The sequence below is a fragment of the Spinacia oleracea genome, chromosome 5, assembly GCF_020520425.1.
Source record: "Spinacia oleracea cultivar Varoflay chromosome 5, BTI_SOV_V1, whole genome shotgun sequence".
Lineage (NCBI taxonomy): Eukaryota > Viridiplantae > Streptophyta > Magnoliopsida > Caryophyllales > Amaranthaceae > Spinacia > Spinacia oleracea.
The window spans coordinates 48,076,393-48,092,989 of NC_079491.1; the positions used below are offsets into that span (position 1 = coordinate 48,076,393).

The window sequence follows — 16,597 nt, forward strand, 5'->3', positions numbered from 1 at the left end:
TCTACGTCACAAACCGCGTAGGTCCTTATTTTCAAAAAAGCACAAACAAATTTCAAAACAGATTCGTCCACTTCTATCGGACGGGGTGTCCACCCTTAGCGGACAGGCTCGCCATCTTTAGTCGGCGGGGTCTGCGTCACTAACCGCGCAGGTCCTTAGTCGCTGCAGCGATAACTTTTTTTGGTTTTCCGTTTTTCCCAAAAACGATGTGAGTAGATTTTGGTTTTTCGTTTTTCCAAAAAGAACGATGTGAGTAGCTTTTGGTTTTCCGTTTTTCCAAAAAGAACGATGTGAGTAGCTTTTGGTTTTCCGTTTTTCCAAAAAGAACGATGTGAGTAACTTTTGGTTTTCCGTTTTTTCCAAAAAAGAACGATGTGAGTAGCTTTTGGTTTTCCGTTTTTCCAAAAAAGAACGATGTGAGTAGCTTTTGGTTTTCTGTTTTTCCAAAAAAGAACGACGTGAGTAGCTTTCCCTTTTTCCAAAGATTGGTTTTCCGTTTTTTCCAAAAAAGAACGATGTGCTGGATTTTCCTTCGTTTTACGTCCCATAAAAACAAGGGGGTTTTCTCGTTTAACTAGCCTTGAAAATGAGAATCTTTAAAAACATTTTTACCTCGTGGTTGGGCTTGGCCAGGCCCAATTACACTTTATAGCTTTGATTTCGAAAACATCTGTAGCTACTCCCAATGACAAAGTGAGGGAGTTTCTACGCACCTTTAGATCCTTCCAATGACAAAGTGAGGAAGTTTCTATACTATCCGTTGACAAATCCCAATGACACGTGAGGGATATGTCGACACTCCAAGTGATGACCCTTAAGTCAAATGTTATCACTCGGGGGCTCGTGAGACCCTCGCAAAAACAGGTCACCATGACTTGTGTGGCGCACTCCTCCTAATACTTTGACCATCGTCTTACTCCAAGACTCAGTCAAAGTGGGGGCTAACTGTAGACACCTACTTTTGTCCCCATTCCCGAAAGGGAAGGTTCGATGATGAAAACATAAATCTCCACTTGACAACGCATCTCCTATAAAATAACGAATCTCAATTCCCCTTTTCATTTCACCCGAAACCTGCTATTTATAGAAACCTGCTATTTATGGAAACCTGCTAAAAATAGTAACTGCCGTAAAGGGTAGTTGCTAAAAGTAGTAAGAATAAAAAGATAGAAACCTGTCAGAATTAGGTGTTGCACTCCAACATAAATCCTAAAAGAGATAGAAATTGTAAAAGGAATTCTATTCCTATCGCAGTTCGATAAAAGAGTTAACGTATTAATTAAACTCATAACGAACCTAGAGTTCGTAAAGGGCCCGGACGCTGACGCATTCCGTCGTAAATTGATACGCACCAAATAACTCGGATTAAGTCTCTTAATGAACTCCGTACTCTAGAGTCTAATCTGACAAAGAATTCTGCCAGACCCTATTTTCAACGCCCAGCCCTGGGCGCCGAAATCTTTGACGCCCAGAGCTGGGCGCCGAAAATACCTGGGACGGATTCTTTTCCTAATCCGTTTCGTATTCAAATTCCTGAAAATCTATCTTTCTACGCCACTCTTTCCTATAAATAGACCCCTAAAACCGACGTGAAGAGAACAACAACACACAATTCATATTCTGTGTATTGACTCCAACCCCTAGCCTAAGCCTCACGCTGCTAAATTGTTCACGCGTTCTGTCGCAATCGATCCATAAATCGAACAGAACGTATCCTGTCCCATAATTTGAGATTCGTTAAATAAAAAGGAGAGATAGCAAAGTCAAAGTGGTTAGTTTTCTGAGAACCGTGACGCACCTCTCAAGGGTGCGTCGTAATGTGTCCCTTTTCTATGATTTAATTGCTTTCCTCGCCCTTTTTATGAACTGTTAAACTAACTAAATCTGATTGTTCTACCACGCCTAACAAATATAATATTTTTGGGAAATTGGATTATCATGCTAGGTCCCTTAATGCTATTTAAATCAGATAATCGCGATCGATCTAGTATTATATGTTGCATATTTCTAAAATCAACTCAGATTAGTTTAATAGTTAACGCATGTCCCTTCAATTATTTATGCTGAGCTAGTAAGGATATCCTGCCTCTGGAGTTATCGACGAGCGAGTACTCCTCTCGGTCGTTACAGTCCCCCGAACCCTCAATCTCTACCTTGCGGGTGTATGTTGAGAGATCCCCACACCAGGGATCACAAGGGAACCTACGGCCGTCGTGGTCAAACATAATTGCACTCCCTTTATGTCACGATAACCGGGTTTTGTCAGTTTTTCTCATTGTCGTTAAAAACTGAATGGCGACTCCTATATTATTAGTCAATTGGGTGTAAACTCACAGGAAATCCAATTACACTTGATTGAATAAAAAGAATCGTCACACCCACGAGGGACGAGGTCACGCATTAGCCTTGTGCTTTTTCGACCCCCTCACAATCATAAGTACCGCTCTCATCTGGTAAGGTTAACACTGGTGCGGTTGTCAATCGCGTCTTTAAGGCTTGGAATGCTTCCTCACACTGGTCATTCCATTCAAATTTCGCTTCTTTCTTCATCAAGGCTGTCATTGGTTTGGCGATTCTAGAAAAGTCTTGCACAAAGCGTCTATAATAACCCGCTAAACCAAGAAAACTTCGAATATCGGTGACACTCTTAGGTGTAGGCCACTCACCAACAGCTTTTATCTTTGCAGGGTCCACTGCAACTCCTTCCTTAGATACAAAATGTCCTAAGAACGCAACTCTTTCTAGCCAGAATTCACACTTCGAAAATTTGGCATACAACTGATTGTCTCTAAGGGTACTCAACACTGACCGTAAGTGTTCCGCATGATCCTCCTCATTCTTAGAGTAGACCAGAATATCATCTATGAAAACCACTACAAACTTGTCCAAGAATGCATGGAATACTCGGTTCATTAAGTCCATAAAGATCGCAGGTGCATTGGTTAACCCAAATGGCATAACAGTGAACTCATAATGACCGTATCTAGTCCTAAATGCAGTCTTTGGTATATCGCGATCTGCGATTCTCAACTGATGATAACCTGACCTCAAGTCAATCTTTGAAAACATTCCCGCTCCTTTCAACTGGTCAAATAGATCATCTATCCTAGGCAAAGGATACTTATTCTTGATTGTGACCTTATTGAGCTCCCTGTAGTCTATACAGAGTCTCATACTACCAATCTTCTTCTTCACAAACAAGACTTGGTCTAATATAAACTTTCTCTAGCAATTCCTCGAGTTGACCTTTCAACTCACTCATTTCTGCTGGAGCCATTCGGTATGGAGCTTTTGAAATAGGTGCAGTTCCGGGTGCTAAATCTATGGTAAAATCGATTGGTCGATTGGGCGGCATTCCCGGGATCTCTTCCGGAAACACGTCCAAGAATTCACTCACCACTGCAATATCCCCTGGTTGCTCTTTCATTACATGGTCTAGGTCTCTCACATTGCATAAGAAAACAGGGTTCCCTTTGTGTATTAACTTCAAGAGCTCCATTGCCGTGACGATTCCTACACTCCTAGGCTTCCCAAAACGACGATACGATACCACCTTTCCTAGACTAGACTTCAAGTGAATCTTCTGTTTCTCACATTCAATCTTAGCTTTAACATGGCCAACCAGTCCATTCCCAAAATCACATCTAAATCTCCTAACTCAAACTCAATTAGGCTAGACAAGAACATGGTCTTGGCTATGATTAACGGTACATTCCTATGGATCTTGGTGCATTTCACGATCTCACCGGTTGGTATTACTATGGGTACTTCTATTTCTTCAGGTTCTTTCAGTTCTAGCTTCTCTAAGATACCCTTTGATATAAATGAATAAGTCGCACCAGAATCAAATAGTACTTTAACTAAAACGGAGTTAGTAGAAAAAGTACCAGCTATGACGTCAGACGAGTTTTTGGCTTCCTGCCTAGTGATCACATTCAGCTTTCCTTGGGCAACTCCCTTGTTATAGCCACTTCCATTGGCATTTCGGTTCCCATTTTGCTAATAGTTCCCTCCGGGCTTTCCATTACCCTGGCCACTATTGCCATTGTTACCATTCTGGTTACCCCTTTGGTTTCCACCATTATTTCCTCCATTCCGATTTTGGTTATTCCGGTTGTTGTTCTGGCGGTTGCCTTGGTTACCTTGGTTGGGTTTCCCATTCTTAGACCAACACTCAAATTCTCTATGGCCTAGCTTCTCACAAAACCTACAGACAACTTGGTTTCCATTACAGTCTCGACCTGGGTGATTAGTATGGCAACGTCTACACTCATAGACTCTCGTTCCATTCCCTGCAGACTGATTCTTATCTCCATTGTTATTGTGGAAGTTGTTCCTGTTTCCACCATGGTTTCCCTTGAACTGGAAATGGTTGTTTCCTTTGTTTTTCTTAAAATTCCCTTGGTTTTGCTGACCACCACCTTGGTTATGGTTGCCAACATCCTTCCTCTTTTCACCAGTCCCATTCTTTCTTTGTTGCAGACCATACAAATGGGCAGCTTTTCCATATAGGGTGTCAAGAGATGTAAAGGTCTCTCCAGCAAGCATTAGTTGCAAGTCCATAGTCAATCCACTCTCAAATCTCTGGGCTCTAAGCTCCTCCGTTGCCACCACTTCTGGTGCAAACCTAGACAACTCGATAAACTTCGAATAATACTCTGTTACAGACATACCATCCATTTTCAACTCGATGAACTCTTGAGCTTTCTGCTTCTTCAGAAATGGTGGGTAAAACTTGTTTCTTAAGGCTACCTTGAATGATTCCCATCCAAATCCAGGTGTAGCTCTCAAAGCATTCTCACATCTTTGCCACCACAGATCGGCTTCTCCCCTAAGGTAATAAACAACACTATTAACCCTAAGGTTCTCTGGGCAATTGACAGCTACGATAAGCTTATCGAACTCCCTTAGCCAGTTCTCAAGTACAGTTGGGTCTATCTCCCCTTGGTACAAAGGAGGCTTACTTTGGGCCACCTTCTTAAACATCTCACCAGCTGGATCAACTCCCTGGTTATTCCTATTCTGTGCTAAGTTCTGCACTACTTCAGCTAGTTGCCTGACCACGTCAGCAATTCCTTTGGTAGTCATTTCCCTTCTCCTGAATAAAACAAAAGACTAACTTTAACAACTGAGGTTGGACATTGCCTTACTAACACATTGCATTAGCTAGTCATTCAATTGGTGCACATACACAAAATTTTCGGACCCTCAGTAGGATAGGCGCCTGTTTATGGGCCGCTTTTCCCTTAGTCCGCATCACAAACTTCAAGTGGTGAAAGATTGGACCACCTTGCAAGTACAATTTCATTGAAGAAATGCATAAAATTCCTTTCGCGATAATCTCTCAAAGATAGTATAGACTTAGAATTAAGGATATAAGAAGGAATTCTAGATTTTATTACTTCAATGGAAAAATAATACATCCTTTGGATCGTACTTTATTCGGAAAACCACAAAACTGAACTACTAAAACCATAAATAGTAGTGTACTACTTTATTGCTTCACTAAATCTAGTCACTAGATATTACAAAAGATTAAAATGCCACTCTACTATCCAGCCACCCCTACAAACAGGTGAAGAGGGCTCATGGTCTTCAAAGTCATCAAAGTATTTCTCTGGATCAGACTCATACTCCATATCCTCATTGTTTTGCGGTTGCACACTGTTTACCTCATCATTGCCGACTTCAGGCTCAATTTCTGTGTCGCTGGAGATCTCAATAGTGGGTTCAGGAATGATAGGGTTAGGGTTCTCAATCTCAACAACATCATCATCACTGTCCTCATCCATCTGAGTCTCTGTATCATGATCTAATCCCAAAATGTTCATGTTCTCTACCGTCTTACCATCATCAAAACATTCCTCCGCGAGCTCTATAATCATAGTCATAATCTCCAAATCATATCTCCATCTACCATCTGGAGTACTATACTTGTAGTAATTAGGAATACCATTTTCCATATGCATATCCCGAAATCGGTTCTTAAGCTCTATGTATGGGTTCTTGGAAAGTAAGCAATGAATAACCATCTCTGCCATAACATCTTTCCTTCTCAATTCAGGTAGTTCTTCACTGTAGCAAAGTAATTGCAGGCAAACTCAATCTTCTTGACATAAATGTCTGGGGTCTCACAGTTTAGCTTCTCTAGGTTTCCTAGATTTGCGTACTTTGAAATCAACATCTTAATCCTGAAAGTTAACAACTACAAAGTCTTACTAAAGTGTTCCAAAACAAAGTAAGTTCGTTGAGCCATACAATTTTCAATGCACAAGTACATGCTTAATCATGAATCGTGATGCAATTAATCACATAAAGCAAAACAAACATGATCAAACTTTAATTAAAAGATAACAAGAATCAAGGCATGATCACATAAACACTTGATTAGAAAGGCATACTTAAACAACACATATTTAGACTAATTACACCCTTCTTATTCTACCCATTCCTCACTTAGAAAAGAAATAAAAAATTTCGAAATTAATTTAAATAAATAACTTCAAATATACGCGAAATTATTAGAAATTAAAATCGAAAATTTAACATAATTACTCGAATAATTTAATTAATTCGATTACTTTCAAAAATAATTAAAAGAATTAAGTAAATAAATAAATAAATAATTAATTCGGGATTTTTGAAAAATTATATTATTATTATTTTTTCGAAAATTCGGAAAAATCCGAAAATAAAATAAATTCTTACTTTTTTTTTTATTGAAAAATCCGAAAATATTTCGGAAATTCGAAAAATAATTCGAAAATTAAAATAATTTTTCAAATACTAGAAATAATTGGTATTTGGCTTTTCAAAATTTTGAGTACTCAAAAACAACATTTTGACTTTAGGAAAATAGTTTTCGAAAAATCCTAAAGTTCCGCAATCGTAGTTTAAAGATTTACCACCTTGCACTATTAATTAATGCAAAGCAGCTCTCAAACTAGAGCTCTGATACCACTTTGTAACACCCTAATAATTCCTTGCTTTTTATAAAACATTTTCCGACTTAAAACACAAGAATTACCAAGATATTACCGCCACCGTGATAACGGCTAAGGCTATTTACCAGAATTACGCAGCAGAATTAACTAACTTTCAAACATATTAAATAAATAGTTAATGGTCATTAAAACAAGTTGGAACCGTTAAGGCCCAAACTAAAACAAACCATTTGAAATCCATTAACTGAAAATAGTAGTATTAGTAGTAGTCATGACTAAATAAAATAGAGTTTATAAATTACGGAAGAATAAACTCTCAACTCGAATCCCATGATAACTTCTCCCGCAAGTTATCTCTATGAACCTGCTTTATTGAAAGTCTACTCCCCAACAACGCGAATGCAATTGATGGATCATCATAGGGTCATTAAGGCAAAGGCCGTGACCAGAAGACATGAAGCACGGAGTTAGCAAAAGCTGAGTACGAACAAGCTAGAATAACATTCTATCCTAACATGCTTCACTCGACAATTAAATAATCAACATGCAAAAGCCATAAAATAAACAAGTAAACATGGAGACAAGACTCGACACAAGACACGACTCTTGACTCACAGTTTAATAAAAAGTAGCTTCGAGCGGGTAAAGTAAAGTATCCTCAAAAGGAAAGAAAAGGGTGATGGGAGCCAACCATACACCAAAATAAGTTGGGCTACTACCGACAGTCGGGCCATACCGACAGAAATTCCAATGCACAACGACATAAAAGAGAATGAAACAACATCTTGTATCATTCTAGGAGTACAAGTTTTCCGGCAAGATTCCCCCCATTGTTCATACTCAAGGTATATACGTTCCAAGAGTTTTGAAGCTCTTTGGGTTACACTTTACGTTAATTAGTATATTATGTTCAAGGAGACTCAAGACACAACATACAAGCAATTGAACAATTAAACAATTCAACAATGACACTTTAATATTTTACTTCTTTAGGACTTGTGATCAAACAAGACTCAAGTGAAATTACTCCCATTGTTCCTTCTCAAAAACACTGTTTGAGATAACCCGACATTGCCTATTAACAAGCGGGGTGTGCCCTTAGCACGAATTGTCCTTAATTCAATTCACATAGACTCTCTAACATATTCTACCCCTTGGTAGAATATATGTTTCTCACTGGCAACATTCGATTGGCTCAATAATTATGTTAGACATCCTGTACTATAGCATAACAATAATAACAACTTGCATGCGCACTACTCATACATGCAAACCAACTTGAACAACATGCTTGACATAATTCAACGATTATAAAATTCCATAACATGATAGTTCAATAGAATCTATAAAGCATAATTCAATTCATAACATGCTCGTTCACATAGATTCAACGATAATAATAACATGCTTGTTCTCAACATTAAACATGAATTCATAATAACATAATCATTCCCAATCATCAAACATGAATTCATAACAACATATAAGTTCACATGATTCGCATTCAATACACTTCACAAAGTCCTCAAGGGATGGGTGGTCACCCTAGTCTTGTACGTACCTGGAATACCTAAGTACGGGGGCCACTGTGCGAATCACGACTCACTAGAAATCATTTCCTATAAAACAAAATAAGAGAGCTAAATTATTATCCATGTTTACTAAATTTCCAACAACTATTTTTTTTTGATATACAAATTAATTCATTGATAAAAAGTCATACGACATTTACATAAAGATTTAAATCTAACAAATACATAAAAATCGAATCAAATAAAAACTTCCTTTCACCATAGCTACGATCGTAGTATATCAAACATTCTGTATACCCTCTTTTATATCGTTGTGATTTACAGCCTTTATTGACGAGGGGGTCTATAGATCTGTTGTAGCCGTGACAAATATGATTTTCGTTTGATTCGTCGGATTGTAGTCGAAAGATTGACATCCTCTTCGATCCCGCATAAATCTTTACCAAAGAAATAACCTAAACTAAACTAAACACACAAAACTTAACAAAAAATAAACCCACCATAGGGGTACTTACGACACTGAAACAATCAAACCCACCATAGGGGTACTTACTACACTGAAACTATGTAGTTTCATTGAGATCTAACGCAAAAAACACAACAGAATAGAAAGAGAAGGGGCGAAAATAACCAAATTTCCGAAGAAAATTGGCTATTTCCGCCCTAGAAAACCCTAATTTTTATAAACCCTAAAAAGAGAGAGAGAGAAAAGAGGGAGAGAGAGGAGAAGAGGCAAACCCTAATTTCCAGCAACTATTTAAGAAACTAAAACCCTTAGTTTAATTAGAATTCATTCATTAATTGGTAATTTAATAGTCTCAAATAGTCAACTCAAGTCCTAGTATGAAAACATTGACTTTTTAGCTTTAAAACCCTTAAAAACCAACCTTTTAAAGCTTATAAACATTCTGAAAATTTTGATTTATTCCCATAATTTAAATTGTCATTAATGTAACACCCCGACAATTCTCTCTTTTCTAAAATAACCTTTTAATATAAAACGTAGAGAATTATCAAGGCATTATCCCCCGTGTGAAAACGTAACGGCTTATTCAGAATTTTGCAGCGGAAAACCTAAAACTAACTTTAGGTTTATAAATAATCTATTACAGGTTTAATCCCAAAAACCAACCAACGAAAATAAGGAAATATAAATAGTACGACAAGTTTAAAATCCAAATTAACAAACCAATTCACTTAGCAAAACAAAACTCAATACAAGCTCTCAAATCCCGATCCCAATGATCACTAGTAGAAAAACATTCATTTGAGGCGTCACTTTTATATTCATTTGCGGCGTTTTTGGCGTAGCAGCAAATAGAGTGGCAGCAAATGAATAGGATTGATTTGCGGCGTTAAAAAACGCCTCAAATTAATCATTCATTTGCGGCGTCAGGTAGAAAAAACGCCTCAAATGAATAATATTGTAAAGCGGCGTTTTCTACCTAAACGCCTCAAACATTGTAAAATTGCGTGAGTTTAAACGCCGCGAATAATGTGTAATTTTTTTTTATAAATAATTTTATTTTTTTATATTCTACAATCCCAAAAAATATAGAACCTGTACTCACGCCATATTTATACAATGTCCAAAAATATCATCAACCACCAATAACTTCCAAGAAACTTTGATTTTCACATATAAATCAACCATCATATGTTTACAAAAACAAACCACCTAAATAGTGATAGGACAGGTTAACTGCCGTGCCAAACATTCAATAAGCTACCTTATATAGCAGACATTTGATATTTTCCACGCGAAACCGAAAACATTTGACAACTTATATAGCAGACACACATAATCCCAATATCTTCAGACAAGAATATAAATCAGGTTTAACCTTTCAAGCAAACCTAAACCGTTGGCCTGATTCATCAGATGACGATATATCCTTTTCCTTTTCCTTTTCCTTTTCCTTTGCCTTCCTCCTTTTGAGTCGGGAGAAGTGCTGCATTATGTCTGCACATTCTTCTTCTAGTACCCCTCTTCGAATGTTCATCTTGGAGTGGAAAGGGTGTACAGGAGCAGCTGGCATCTCTGTCACTTCTGAAGGTTGATTTTATTATCTCATGAGGTCAGCCACTCAGGAACATGACACAGTGCCTGTTAATCCAAGGAGCGTGTGAAAATGCTTGTTATTGCATATAGATTTCGTATTTCTTAAAGTAGCATAGTACATAGTAGATGACAAGTAACATGGGGGAGGGGAGAGAATGAGGGGAGGTAGACAGGAAACGGACTGGAAAAGGACACTAACTAAACACAAGTAGAAGAAGGAAGGCAACTCGGAAAGATGTTTGCCTGAAAGCCATAACTAAAAAAATACAAGAGGGCCAACAACTTGAAATCAGTTAGTCACAATACCATATAAAGTTACAATGGGATGCATCTAATCAGATGTATGTGTTTAACAGATATAATTCAAGGTTATACACCAGTAACATTTCTTACGGCTGATAAATATATTTTGTAATTTTTTTAATGTACGCCTGACAAATTAAAGGTCACCATAATAGTGAGTTTCAAAAAATTAATCTAAGTGAATGTCTTGTTCAGAGAGAAAAAATGCTCTAAAATATAGCATGAAGTCATCCATACCTTATCCAGCTGCCATCAGCTCCAAGAAGCTTATTAGGAGCACCCCAGGGTACTGATTCTGACTTGAAGGATGGCTTCAGCAAACATGGGACATGGCTCCAGTATAATATCAAAGTCTTGCTGAATCTGGCAAACTAGAAAATAAAGCCACATTGAACATTTGAACTACGAAATAAGTATGTATTTAAATCTATCAAGTTCATGAAGTAAAGCCCCCCTTAAAGTTTGAAAATAGAATTTTAATCATGGATCAGGTATCAGACCTCAGCTATCACAGTAACAATGCATTGAGGTAGTCCTTTAAGAGCTACAGATTCTGCCGTAGACATTGTTGTAGCCATCTCTTCACATGATGCAGTATTCTGCCGAACAGTGACCTGTAAATTGTAAGGAAATTTGAATCCTGCTTTCCACTTATCATTGTAATAGTATGAAAAATACTTTCAACATATATAGAGAATGTGCAGTCAGGGACTTTACCTGTTGAACTGTTTGCAATGTCAAGACCTTCTAGCTCTATCTGTTAACACAACAGCAAGATCATGCATGATTCAAGTTTCATGTATTGGAAGCTACAAAAAGGAGATATCAAGTTCGTAAATTAAAAGCTTTACTGACCTGCCAGTAACCACTATCAGTTACTGAGACATAAGTATGATCCCCTAGATGGTGTTTCAGGTCAATGGCGTCGAAAATAATTCACCTCCAACTTCTGTATTCTGTGGATCCTTATTAATCCACGGAGAGAATATTTCCTAAAACAAGGGTAGAACACACACTGAGTGATGCAGCATTAGTGTTGGAGTATATGCAACAATTCAACATGCCACATCAGCCCACAAGCCTGCAATTCCTAATCAAGCTAAGCAATCAAGGCAGAGCATGCACAACAGTTATGCAACAACTTCAATCAGAACCAGCCCGCTAAGTCAAAAGGCAAAGGGAGCTTTTCTATTAAAGTCCAAAACAGAAGTTACCAAAAAACAAAGCAACCAATCTGATTGCATCAAGGTCAAACACTTAAAATTATAGCAGTGTATACTAAAAGGAATCAGATCACCGTACCCATTGATATACTAGCTTCAGTCTGTACTCTATAGGATAATTAGGATCATCTCAAAAAGCTGACACCCTCGATATTATGTGACCAGTAACTCATCCAAGAATGGTGCAGAATTCTGCACTAGTCATAGCAACAAATGGATATGTGCCACAGATTTGACAATTGATAAGGGTTTATTTCACTTATAACAATATAGGTTCTATTCGATCAAACGACAACTATATTTACTACAGAATTACTCAACTATGATACTAGCAAATAGCAAGCACACATAGACAAAACGACTATAACAGTCAAAATATGACCGTAATTCAAATAGACAAAACGACAAGGAGGACGAAGGAGGAGTGACACATACTAATTTGTCAAGTACACGTAGCCTTTAGTGAGACGACACGGTGGATACGAGTCTGAAGAGTTTTGTGATTCGCGGTCGAGATGAGTCGATCTGTAGCCTTTAGTGAGACGACGACGGTGGAGATCAGTCCCAAAATCTATTAAAGAGGAGATACTCGGTGGTGAAATAAGAATGAAAGAAGAAGGTAGAAGGGAGAATGGAGAAGGGAGAAGGATACAAGCACTCAAAAGAAAGGCAAGATCGAAGAAGACAACTGAAGGATATGAAAGGAAAGGCAAGGGTTTTACCTTATTAGTTTGGCGGCGGCAAGATCCGAAGTACTGAGTGGCAAGTTGAAGCTACCAAGTAAGGCAGTGATAGCATCACACAATCATACATATGCATTCCATGAAACAAGGCAACAAAGTTACATGGTGTATCTATTTTCCTGATCCATAACCTGCAGTTTTGAGGACAATATTGCTTAAGCCAAACTTATAATGACAATTCAAAGTCGGTCAATTATAATATCTAAAGGGTCAGCTACAATTAAGTTAAGTTCAGTACTTCAGTTCAGTGTCAAAACCACAACCCTCCCTCTACAATAGGCATCTGTTACATTCATAGGGGAAAATTCAAGATAATTTTGTAGGATTTTTACGAATCTGTAGGATAAAATTTTAGGTTCTTGTGACGCAAAAGAAAATATATTCATCTTATGCTATACTGGAAATCAAGAAGAAATATATTTGGCCAACTACTTCTTTTCTTGAAGAAATCACGAAGAAATATCTTGAATTTTACATTACCTCTTCATAGAATGTCATTGCAGTCAGACGATACCCTGCCAAGAGTAAGTATTCCTTCACAGCACAGTTAAGATCTTGTCTTTCGTTATCCTTCACAGATCCTAAGTTTGACAGCGTGGTGTCGTTCTTCTGTCTTCTTATATCAAGAGATGGGTCAAAAGAAACACTTCCATTTGTACCTGCAGAAAATGGTACAAAGCTCCGTAAATACTGGAAAGCATGAAAAAGAAAAAGGGACTCAATAGGATATCACATAGCTTCCCAGTTCTAATGCCAATACCCAAAGCGAGTTGCTACCAATTTGATAATCTGAAGTCTCCACCTCATCAAAACTGCAGTTTTAGACAGCTTTGGCATGGACTACCAGCATGCAAAACCAGAGCCTTGATCAGGTTACTTCAAGTGGTGTCTACCTTATAATAGTGATTTTGATATGAAAGCAATGCAGGCACTTATAACAACACTTGCAAATGTATTAAAGTCATGCTAGAGTTCCAAAAGCAGAATAAATTTATAAGCAAAGTAACTGAACCAAAACAGAACAAAAGCAAACAGAACGGACAAAACCAAAACATAACCAAATTTATATGACAGGTTGTTTATATGCTTAACTGAAATTCACGAAATAGAACTGAACTATACAAAATTGGACTATACAAACAGAACACACATCAACCATTATGCATAACACTTAACTGCATACCAGCATATACATACCAACACACAAATCAACACCATAAAACAGTAGCATCCCCGTGTAACATATCACAAACTGGTACGACATGTAAACCCCACATTTGAAACATCTACAATCAAGTTTATCAACTAAAATTAAAAAGACGAAGATGAAATATGAAAATTTTAAAGTAGCCCTTACAATAGGTTTTGTCTGGATTTGCAGTTCACTTCGTTAGGTGGAAGAGCAAGCTGTTGTTCTTCTTTCAGCTCAGGCAAGAACTCATTTGGGTGGGATAGGTCATATCCCTTCACTTTCTTTTGTCGTCTTATTGCACTCTTTCTCTTATGGCAAAGAAATAATCAAATCCCAAGTGACCAAATGTGACAGTAATAAGTAAAAAAAACCTTGTAAAAAAGAAGTCGAAATATTCAGTTGCAAGTTTGTGTATAAGAAATTAACGGAACGAGAAGTTAACTTCGCAAGCTTTCCCATAAAATGTGGAAAATATATCAGCAAAAGAAAATAAGGTTACAAAATAACTAACCTCCCAGGTAAAGGGCTCAAGCCATATATTATTAGAGGTGTTAGTTCTAGTGCTTCCTCAAGTGGATACAACCAGAAACAAGATAATTTCAAATTTCCATGTGAAATGAAACTGTTCTACACTGTCCTGGAGGAATGTTGCATTTTATGTCATTCAATGTAATCATAACAGCCTACAGCCTGCTGGGGGTGTAGAGAAGAAAAAAAAAAAGAGGGAATCATTGTTTATACAAACATCAGCCTGCTGAACATTATCATCAAAGCCCTGCAAAACAGAAATTAAAGTGAACAAATAGCTCATAAGTGAACAAATGAAATTTGGCAAGACACCATATGATATAAGCTCCACCAAATTAAAGTTGCTTAGAACAGATTCATACTAAGGTCAATCAAACATGCTAGTTGGTAGCAGAAAGCAACAGAGATCGGACTCAGAGTTCCATTTCAATTAAAGGATATGAGAATGTTACAAGCTCTCAACTTGTAGACATTATCAGGTTACATCAACACTCAACTGAGACTTGTCTTGCAATTAAGACTACAACAACCAAACCAAAGCCTTACTCCTAGAATAGATAACCGAGAATCTATCTCCCATCTTTTCCCACTAACATATCAGTTTTACTCAATGCTGAAAATCTTACCGCTAACAAATCACCTTAGGGGAACAAATTTACCAGCAAAACAGTAAGTAATTAGTTATCACTCAATACATAATTCAAGCAGGGATTTCCAAACAAACCTAGAAAAATGCTGCACTCTTCTGGCCTACTCTTCAATTCATACCTCCAAGGCCTCAGCCCCTTCAATCTATATATATAATTTACACCCTCAATACTCAAAATAAAGAAGAATCAAGTATTAAAATAAGTGAGTGAATGCAATTTGGAATAAATTCGAGAAATTCGATTACTTCTGAAACAGGAATTTCATCGAACAGCTCATCAATTGAAATTCGATTACTTTTTCTACAATTGCTTCTCAATTCAACAATATTCACATCCATAATTCAAGACATTGGTTGGTTGTGATTACGGAATTTTGAGTTTTTGATTGTGAAATTAGGGATTTGAAATTGACAATTCAACAATTAAAGTAAAACTCACAAAATTAAGTAGAATTTCAGCAAGAAAAAATATGTCTTACTGTAATAAAACTTGTGTTTTTCTCAAATTTGTGAACTTCTTTCTTCGAAGCACCTCATCTAAACATCAAATTTGCAAAATAAATTAGACATACGACATTACCTTACCTCAAATTCAAAGCAATTTTAAGGTTCTTCTAAGCCAAAATTTAAATTTGATAATTAGGGTTTACATTTTCGGTGGAGAGAGGAGAGGAGAGGAGAGAGCAAGAGAGATTCGATAACTCATACACAATTCATGTTAATTGAGAGACTGAAACGAGGGGAATAGAGTAATTGAACCAAAAAAACGGCAAGGATGAGGAGGAGTCAGTGGAAGCATAATTTACCTTAAGTAAGAACGGCAGTGGTGGAGATGAGGTCGAAGGACAGACAGTGACGGTGGAGATGAATATGAGCTTCACTTTCTCGGTGAATTCGGTGGTGGAGATGAGGCGAAGGACAGACGGCGATGCTGGAGATGAGGTTGAAGGAAGAACAATGTGGTTTTGTGAAAGGACGAGAAGCAAAAGAAAGAAGCTAAACGCGGGTGAATAAGAGAAGTATGGGGACAACACTTTGCGACGTTAAACGTGATGACGCCGCAAACTAAAATGGTTTGAGGCGTCATAATTCAAGATAACGCTGCAAAGCAAGTTTTTTTCACCTAATTCATCTATTTTGTCATTTAGTTAGAGGCGTTCTAAAATTAACGCCGCTAAGTCATGGCAGCAAATCAATATTTTTCTACTAGTGGATGCATCATCTTCAAACCTGTAGATGGCAACACTTATTGATCCTTAGAGACTTCTCACCAAAGATGGGTCATCACAGGATCAATAAGGCATAGCCATGATCAACACACACAAACAAAGCACGTAATCAGCAAAGCTGAGTACTACATACTAAAACAATAATAATCCGAACATGAGACTATTGAACGAACAAACCTAACATGATACTAA

At 37.5% G+C, this 16,597-nt stretch overlaps 2 long non-coding RNA genes across 3 annotated transcripts; both read right to left on the reverse strand.

Annotated features, from left to right (window-relative positions):
* Nucleotides 1-10,363: 10,363 nt before the first annotated feature.
* LOC130461081 (uncharacterized) lies at nt 10,364-12,281 on the reverse strand. Its single transcript, XR_008921403.1, has 6 exons — nt 12,144-12,281; nt 11,697-11,833; nt 11,559-11,598; nt 11,342-11,455; nt 11,079-11,212; nt 10,364-10,583 (listed from the first exon to the last, which is right to left on the reverse strand). It is a non-coding gene; the product is annotated as an uncharacterized lncRNA (long non-coding RNA).
* A 218-nt stretch (nt 12,282-12,499) lies between these two features.
* On the reverse strand, nt 12,500-14,652 carry LOC130460971 (uncharacterized). 2 transcript variants are annotated; one of them, XR_008921220.1, is made up of 5 exons: nt 14,511-14,652; nt 14,165-14,370; nt 13,288-13,466; nt 12,787-12,938; nt 12,500-12,635 (listed from the first exon to the last, which is right to left on the reverse strand). It is a non-coding gene; the product is annotated as an uncharacterized lncRNA (long non-coding RNA). The 2 variants fall into 2 exon arrangements; XR_008921219.1 differs by having other exon boundaries at nt 14,165-14,652.
* Nucleotides 14,653-16,597: the final 1,945 nt, after the last annotated feature.